Source organism: Mirounga leonina, unplaced genomic scaffold, assembly GCF_011800145.1.
Source record: "Mirounga leonina isolate KUSES-001 unplaced genomic scaffold, KU_Mleo_1.0 Mir_82, whole genome shotgun sequence".
NCBI classification, from domain to species: Eukaryota; Metazoa; Chordata; class Mammalia; order Carnivora; family Phocidae; genus Mirounga; species Mirounga leonina.
In genome coordinates this window covers 24,621,377-24,630,314 of record NW_023270825.1, presented here as the reverse complement: position 1 = coordinate 24,630,314, position 8,938 = coordinate 24,621,377, and positions in this window count along the sequence as shown.

The window sequence follows — 8,938 nt, the reverse complement described above, 5'->3', positions numbered from 1 at the left end:
TGGCTCAAAGGGAAACATTTTGTCGGTCCACATTGGTTTTGCCTTTCTTGAGATTGCCTGGTTGCAGCTAACATGAACTTGCCAATTCCCATATAAAAGCCTGTGCTCAAAGAATTAATGAGCCCCATAGGAGATTCGTTTGGGCTTAAATCAAATCACGTCCTTCCTAGTCAGTCATCTGCAAACAGCTCCCTTCTTTCATCTAAACTGAAGGATAACTGGTTGTATATGTCAGAGGGCATGTCAGTGAGCTTGCATTTCAGTCCAGATCCACACACCCCCGCCCCCTGCCCCCGCCCGGCTAGGGAGGATGCTTCTGTGACTGTTAGAAGGTTGACTTAACATTGTGTTTGAGGTAAATGGTCACAGACCATGTAAATGAGGTCCTACTTTCTGAGGGCTTTGTTCTGGTCCCAGCCTTCCGGGGACCACTAGCAAGCACGCGGGAAGAGAGGTGGGGATGAGGTCCACCTGGAGGGGGGAAAGTGGCAGCCGGAAGCAGTCTTTATCTCTGCATCCTCAGTTTCCTTTATCATAGGAGGGAGCGATCCCTGCTGTCCCCTTGGCATCCTGAGATTACGGTGAGGTGAGGAACAGTGATGCCTCTAAAGTTTTAAAGTTTTAAAACCGCTCCACACAGCGAGCCAGCCCCCTTGCACGCACACCCAGCAACCCCTCGTGGGTTGTCATTTGCTTGGAATGACGAAGACTGTCTTCTACCAAAATCTCATTTCCAACTAAGGGGAAGACAGCAAATATGAACTCAGCCTTTGACTGGTTTCCCGGAAGGAGGCACCCTGTGGGTGCCTGGTGTCCTGTGACCACTCTGGCCTCTTCCACTCGGAGTTCCTGCTTGGTTCTTAGAGCACATGGCTTCCCCACCCCCCACCCCCCCTCGCTGAAGGACGGTTACGCAAGCCATTAGAGAATTGCTTGGAAGAACAGTCTGTATGGCTCCTGCTTCAAATTACGGCAGCTGGAGAAGGCGAGCAAGAGAGAGAAGCCTGGGGCGCCTGGGTGGCTCAGTTGGTTAAGCGACTGCCTTCGGCTCAGGTCATGATCCTGGAGTCCCGGGATCGAGTCCCGCATCGAGTCCCCGCATCGAGTCCCGCATCGAGTCCCCGCATCGAGTCCCGCATCGAGTCCCGCATCGAGTCCCTGCATCGAGTCCCTGCATCGAGTCCCCACATCGAGTCCCGCATTGAGTCCCGCATCGGGCTCCCTGCTTGTCAGGGAGTCTGCTTCTCCCTCTGACCCTCCCCCCTCTCATGCTCTATCTCATTCTCTCTCTCAAATAAATAAATAAAATCTTAAAAAAAAAAAGAGAGAGAGAAGCCTGTGGAGTAGGAAGTTAACACAGCGAGTGGGCGGAAGCCATTAGGAAAGGAAGGGGGGGCGCCTGGGTGGCTCAGTTGGTTAAGCGACTGCCTTCGGCTCAGGTCATGATCCTGGAGTCCCAGGATCGAGTCCCGCATCGGGCTCCCTGCTCAGCAGGGGGTCTGCTTCTCCCTCTGCCCTCTTCCCTCTCGTGGTCTCTGTCTCTCATTCTCTCTCTCTCAAATAAATAAATAAAATCTTAAAAAAAAAAAAAAAAGGAAAGGAAGGGGGGCCTGAAACGAAGCAGGATCCCGCGGCCCGCGTGCGGGAATGAGGAGCGGTCGGAGTGGCTGGAGAGCGCCAGTGAAAAGAGCGGCCTTCAGTTTTCCGATCTTTCTCTCAGGAATTGCAGGGACTTGGTGGAGGGCTCGCTACTTCTGGTAGCAGTCTCTGTAACAGGCGGCCGTCTGTTTCCCGGACCCCCCCCAAAAGCCTTTGACCGCTGTGGGGCCAATGGGAGCCCTTGGCCTGGAGCCCGCCCTCCATTTGGGGCTAAGAGCGTGGCAGCTCAGGGTCCAGGCTGAGAAACCACGAGCCGAGACTACCTGTAGATGGCAAAACCCTCCCTGTCCCGACGACGGCTGGATTGCAATCACCCATCTTCAGCCATCCCTTATACAAATTCGTAACCTGTCCCAAAGTTAAGGGGAAAGAAGACACTTAAAGATGCCCACAAATTAAAAAAAAGTTGCCCCCTTAGTGGGCCCTGAATCAAACTTGACAAAGGCGGGAAAGCCCGGTTCCTGGAGGCCCACGGGTCCTAGCCAGTGCTTAATTCTGGCTCCCCTCTGTTCTCCAGCAAGGCTCCCGGGCTTCTTGCTTGTCACCAGGCTACTCAGGAAATGCAAATGAGTGTTCACTTAAGCCAAACACACAGAGGAAAGGCAGTGAACCACCAAAACCAACATCCCAGGGGCCCCCCCGCTGACCTCCAAGTGCAGGTGTGGTGTAGACAGCGGCTTCCACCGAGGGTTTTCATGCCAGAATAGCTTGAAGGGGAAAACCCTTTTCTGAAGCCTTTAAGGTGATCCTGGTCGAGCCGAGATATTTGGAAGTTGTGCTTCGCAGTCTAGGCTGCTTTCATTCTTGAAGCATTTTAGGAGCCTCGGTTATGCTGTGAATCCTTTCGCTAGGACATTACTAATATTGCTGGTTGTGCCAGTGAGGTTGGGCCACAGTGACAGGACCGGCTTCCTGGCCCCACCAACGGCAGGGGCCACTGCCGCGCTGGAGTTCCCACTCAATCGTAAATGTCTGCTGCACTCATGGGGTGTGTGTGTGTGTGTGTGTGTGCGCACGTATGTGCGTGAGGAAAAGGGCTCTGGGCCCCCCAGGGTCAGAAGTGAGCAGGCACTTGACAGCGCAGGTGTGCCCCAGGGTAGTTCCCACTTTGGGAGACCTTTAAATATCCTGAAACCTGGGGCGCCTGGGTGGCTCAGTTGGTTAAGCAACTGCCTTCGGCTCAGGTCATGATCCTGGAGTCCCGGGATCGAGTCCCGCATCGGGCTCCCTACTCGGCGGGGAGTCTGCTTCTCCCTCTGACCCTCCTCCCTCTCATGTTCTCTGTCTCTCATTCTCTCTCTCTCAAATAAATAAATAAAATCTTAAAAAAAAAAAAAATCCTCAAACCTGGGCTCTTCACTGCTCCATTTGTCCCTCCTCCTCCTCACTCCTCCCCAAATTTGTATTCTTCTCAATGCCTGATCATTTGTACTTCTCCTGAAAGTTTTCCTGACTCCTAAAGCTGACCCAAGACATTGTCCTTGCTTCTTCAGAGTAACAAATACATAATTATGTCCCAGGTGCTGGCCTGGTTGTAGGGTGGTAAATAAAATAGACATGGTCTCTGCTGATATCCTGGTGGGAGGGTGGCAATGACCATCAACTGGTCAGTCACCTCTCTGGTAGTTTGGGTCTCACTAGGTCTTATACAACCAAAGTTGGGTGTGTAAGTCTGGGCAAGGTGATATGTCCTGCTCGCTTCTACTTTTATTTAATTTTGTATTTGTTTTAAATATTTTATTTATTTGAGAGAGAGATGGTGACAGAGATAGTGAGAGAGAGAGAGCACGAGTGGGGAGGAGATGGAGAAGCAGGCCTCCCGTGGAGCAGGGAGCCCGACGTGGGGCTCCATCCCAGGACCCTGAGACCGTGACCTGAGTTGAAGGCAGACCTTAACTGACTGAGCCACCCAGGTACCCCCACTTTTATTTTAAAGATTAACATTTTTATAATCTTTGGGTTTAGCATCCTTTGCGTAGGGCAAGGGTTCTTAATATTGAACTACTAGTTGAGAACAGAAGTGTTGATGCAGGCAAAATATATTAGTTAAGTTCACCTCAGTATTCAGGCACGCTGGCAGAGTTCTAAGAAGTAGACTACCTGTTTGGTGACTCACCTTCAGACTTTTTTTTTTTTAAGATTTTATTTATTTATTTGACACAGAGAGAGAGAACACAAGTAGGCAGAGTGGCAGGCAGAGGCAGAGGGAGAAGCAGGCTCCCCGCTGAGCAGAGAGCCCAATGAGGGGCTTGATCCCAGGACCCTGGGATCATGACCTGAGCTGAAGGCAAACGCTTAACCAACTGAGCCACCCAGGCGCCCCATTTTTTTAAAAGATTTATTTATTTATTTATTTATTTGAGAGAGAGAGCGACCTGGGGAAGGGCAGAGGGAGAGAAAGAATCTCAAGCTGATGAGTGCAGAGCCCAACCCGGGGCTCGATCTTAAAACCCTGAGATCACAACCTGAGCAGAAATCAAGAGTCAGATGCTTAACTGACTGAGCCACTCAGGCCCCCCGGGGTTTTTTTTTTTTTTTAATTGAAGTATAATTGACATACAATATACTGTTAGTTTCAGGTGTCCATCATAGCGATTCGACATTTTTATACATTATGAAATGATCCCCACGGTGAGTCTAGGTAGCATCTGCCACCATATTTGCAGACTTTGGATCTCACCCACCCTAGCACCCGCATCTGCATTCTGCCGGCTGCAGCCTTCTGAAGGTCTGCACGGTAGGCTTCTCACTTGCCTCACCCTAGTGCCGGCCCCAGCAGCACCAAACACTTAGGAAGGCCCAGGGCCTACAGAAAGACGCCTGAGGGCCGGGCCCTGGTGCCCTCAGAGCTGAGCCTGGAGACGGGACTCCCAGGGAAAGCAGCAGTACGGGGGGTGTGGCCTGCTGCCCGAGGCCCCCTACAGACCAGAGCCCAGGAGCTCTCCCCGGCCTCGCCGGAAAGAAACTCTAGGCGAGTTGAGATTTGAGCCCCGCCTTGGCATATGGTGCAGCTTGGATGGGCTGAGAGCAAGGGGCCAGCGAAGGACAAAGCATGACTAGAGGCATCATGGTGGGTTGTAAATATCATGGCTTTGGGTCTGGATGCAGTTGGTTTCTGTGTGATCCTAGCAAGTTAGATAACCTCTCTGGGCTTTGTGTCCTCCTGTGTTAGGTTACTCTCTCCTCCCAAAGATTATTGTGCCGTGATGTATGAAGTACCTCAGTGGCCCCACATGGCGGGTGCTTGGGAAACAGTAGTCATAAGATTGTTACTGCAGGGGAAACATGAAGTTCCAGGAGTGAGGACAGGGCCACCCTGGTTCAAGGTCAGCCTTTCACTTTGTACTTTCAGGCAGCAGGGGCAAACCGGCCCAGCTCCAGGCCTGCCGTCCCCGCCCTGCTGCACCCAGCACAGAGCCCCTCCTTAAGTACACTCCCTGCAGAGTACTTGGCAAACATGCTCTCCCCAGCCTGTCCCAAGCCTCACCCCTGTTCAGGGCCACACAGCCAGGGGGTGGGGAGCCAGAGAGGAATCTGGGTATTGATTGTCGGCCCCACCCTCACCAGGATCCTTAATCTCACACCCCGCCCAGCGCCCAGCCTCCCGGCAGGTGACTCAACCTCCAGGCTCACCTACAGGCCACGCTCCACCCCTGCATCAGGCAAACCCCCTGGCTCCCGCTACTGCCCTCCTCAGGCACTTCCCCCGCAGTGGCCCTCTGCCTCAGCTGCACAGTGGCAGCCTCTGGGGAGCTTGTAAAATCCAGATGCCCAGGCCACGCCCCGGATGAATTCTAGTAGTCTCCGGGAGGTAGGACCTGTCCCTCCCCCACCCCCATCAGTAATTCGTAAAGCTCCTCAGGTGATTGCACACGTGCAGACAAGGCTGGGACTGCTCAGGGACTCCCTATCCCCGGACTGATGTTGGCACTGGGGCTGGTGGGGAGGAGGGACTAGCGTGTGTACCAGCGTGTGTACTAAGGAGGGGCTCTGTGCTGGGTGTAGCAGGGCACGGGAGGCCGGCCAGGAGCTACCTGTAAGTACAGAGTGAAAGGCTGACCATGGACCCAGACCAGTTCAGCTGGCCCGCTGCTCGCTTCTGGTGCCCGCAGTGTGATCCCTAGAGTGGCCATCGCCCTGGAGCCCGTCAGAAGGCAGAATCACAGGCCCAGCTGATTTAGGGTCTGCATGTTCACCGGATCCCCAGGTGATCCCCGCACACGGTGAAGTCTGGGAAGCATTGGCACCGGGGTTTACTTGATGCTCACGGTGGTCCACGCGTGGCACCAGGAGTTTTACGCACACGTCTCATTTCCGCCTCAAGCCTCAGCGATCAGCACCCCCTCTGGCAAACAAGAAAACGCCCACCATTCATTCAACAAATCCTTACCGAGTGTCTCCCTGGAGGGAAGCTTCCCGCTAGGGGCTGGGTATCAAACACCGGTTTCCCCTGCTGCTGAACAACTCACAGGCCCATGAGGTGTGATGTCAGTGTCATGACTTACCAGCTGTGTGTTCCTGGACCACTTCCTAGGCCTCTCTGAGGTCCGGCTTCCCCGTGTGCAGATCTGGGCCTGTGGTCGTGATTCAGCGAATTTCCCTTGGCCAAGTACTCACCTCCCGCCTGGATCTAGCAGGAGCTCAAGAATGGTTGCTATTGTTACAAATAAAAATACCACCAGGTGATAGGGAGGCAGTGGGGTGGAGGAACACGGTGCCAAGGTCGTGCCCGCGGGGGGATGCGGGGCCATCAGGGATGAGAGCGGGGTCGTGAGCGCTAAGAACCTCCCAGGAATCGAGGCACCGGGGAAGGGGCGGGATGTGGACAAGGCTGCCCTGTCCTCGCACTCCCTGACTCCATGTCCCTGGATGAGTCTCGGGTCAGATCACCGTTAGCAGCACGAGTCTGAGCCCAGATCTAACCCTTTTGCTCTCCGAAGCCCTGTGTGGCTCGGCGAGGCAAGTCACCCAGCCGCCGGTCCAGTCCCGGGCTCGGTTTGCCGGGAGAGTCGGGTGTGCGGCCCGGCGGCGCCCCCTCCCGGCGGCGCCGAGCCACTGCAGCGGGTGCCGAGACGCCCGGCGACTTGTACGCGGAGCCCTGGCCCACCCGCTGGGGGTCCCGACGCGCGCGGGGGCCCGGGGAATCGATTCAAGGGTTTCGTGTTCCTCGGAGCGCACCATTGTTTCCTGTAATTTAATTTTCTGTCCTGAAAGCGTTGCTAATTAAATCCTTTCTCCGGCGAGCCGCCTGTCCTGTCCCCTGCTCCTCTGTTGATTAAACTACCCAGCACGAGCGCGGGAATTCTCCGCCTGGGCTGGGGGCGCTCAGGTGGAGGGACCTCGATGCTCGCTCACCCGGCCGCCCGCTTGCCGGCGTCCCTTCTCGGGTCTCCTGACTCCCTTTCCTCCTGGACCATGAGAGCCGTCCTTGCAGCCTGAGTAAAAGCAGGCACAGCCCTTCCCCTGCTGCTGGTGACCTCTGCTGGCTGGGAATCCATCAAAGTCCACTTCACGTCAGTTCACCTCCCCTTGTCCTTCAGACTCCGAATCTTACTTCTCACCGCTTTCTCTCTTAAGTACTATTCCTGCCTTCTCCCCTACTGTCCACAGCCCAGCACGCTAAGCAGGTTGGCCAGCCGGCCCAGTGACTTGCGGAAGGTCACACGGCCTATGTAGGGGATAGTTGGGACTAGACTCGGCTCTTCTGAAGCTTAGCCTCTCAGGAATCACAAAACCAGAACCCTCCAGGGGCCAAACAGGCAAGGGAAGAGTGTGGGGTAGCCCTCTGTGGTATAGTGGGGAGGGGTGGGGTCTGTGGCAAAATAGAGTGGCTTGTCCCTTTGGAGGTCATTCAAACAATGTGCCCCATTGAAGGTCAAGCGTGTCCAATTCTTGGTTAAGTCTAAGAGTGAGTCCAGTGTTTGAGGATGGCAGTGACTTGCCCAGGGTGACAGGGACTCAGTGGCAGGACCACCGGGCACTCTGGCCTTGGTGTGGTGACCTAAGATGCCACTTCCTGGATGGGGAGATGCAGCCCCTGCTCAGTTCTGCCCCATGCTGTGGAGAAGTGTCCCAGGCCTTCACCCCTCCCACTGCTGGTGCAGGGCCCCCTTCCCCTCAGAGTATGGGGGGAACCATGCTCCCCTACTCTCTATCTAAAATCCTCTATGCAGACCTTCTGGGCCAGTTCTCACCTAGCTGTCAGGCAGAGAAAGAAGGCAGCTCAAGCAAATCCCAGAATTTGAAAGGAGGAGTTTGGGGGACCAATGCTATTTTTAAGGAGATATTACTGGTGGGATTTCAGGCATCACAAGCAGGCCAGGAAGGGGGCATTTGGGAACAGGGACTCCAGGAAAAAGTCCACACATGTGACTGCCTCCTTCCTGGAAGGCCTCAGAGCCTCGTTCTCTGTGGCTCTCCACTCAGGGTTCCAGGTCACTGCCCTGTTTCCTGCCTGCAGAGCTTTGTGCTAATGTTGCCCTAAATGGGGGGAGGGGCATTAACATGGGATTCCGCTTCACCAGCCATCCCTGCAGCCCTTCCGGAGGCCTCTCTTTTCCCAATGTCATAGATGAGCTTTGGCAGATGCTTTCCTCCCCAGAGCCTGCTCCATTTTAGGGTCTGTGGTGGCCCCCCTGCCCTGGTCTCCAGGGGGTGCATGTGGAGACGTGCTGGCTCTGCTCAGCCCCTGGCAGTGTCTGGTCCCCTCCTGCAGGCACCCTGACACTGCCTGGGGGTGGGGGCGGGCAGCAGCCAGAAATAGCTCAGGTCTTTTTCCCCTGGCTAGACATCATCCTCGAGACCCAGAGCAGGGTCCTTAGCCTGGACTGTCCTCAGACATCCACGATTAGCCTCTGGAAGAAGCTGCTTCATCCGGGCAACTTGCCCGTAATCATCGGTCTGGGAGGGACCAGATACACCTCAAGGTTCTCAAGGTCCTGAAGCCAGTCTGTTTTCTTGCACAGAGTCACCCTAAGCAACTGACTGTGAGCTCTGTGAAGGCAGAGGCTGTGCCTAGTTCCTTTCTCTGTATCCACCAGCACCTCTTGAATAACTGGTGCTCCATACGTAGGTTGAATGAATGAATCAGTCAATGAATTCATGAATGAAAACTTGACTGTTACTTGTCAGCAGGGAATTTATTGGATGTCCACAATAGTCCACAATACAAAGACAGTCTAGCGCCTGGGGTAAAAGGATAAACTCAGGAGCAGACAGCCTGAGTTCGAATCCCAGCTCTGGCACTTACCAGCTGCAAGGCTTTGGGCAACTTATGTGA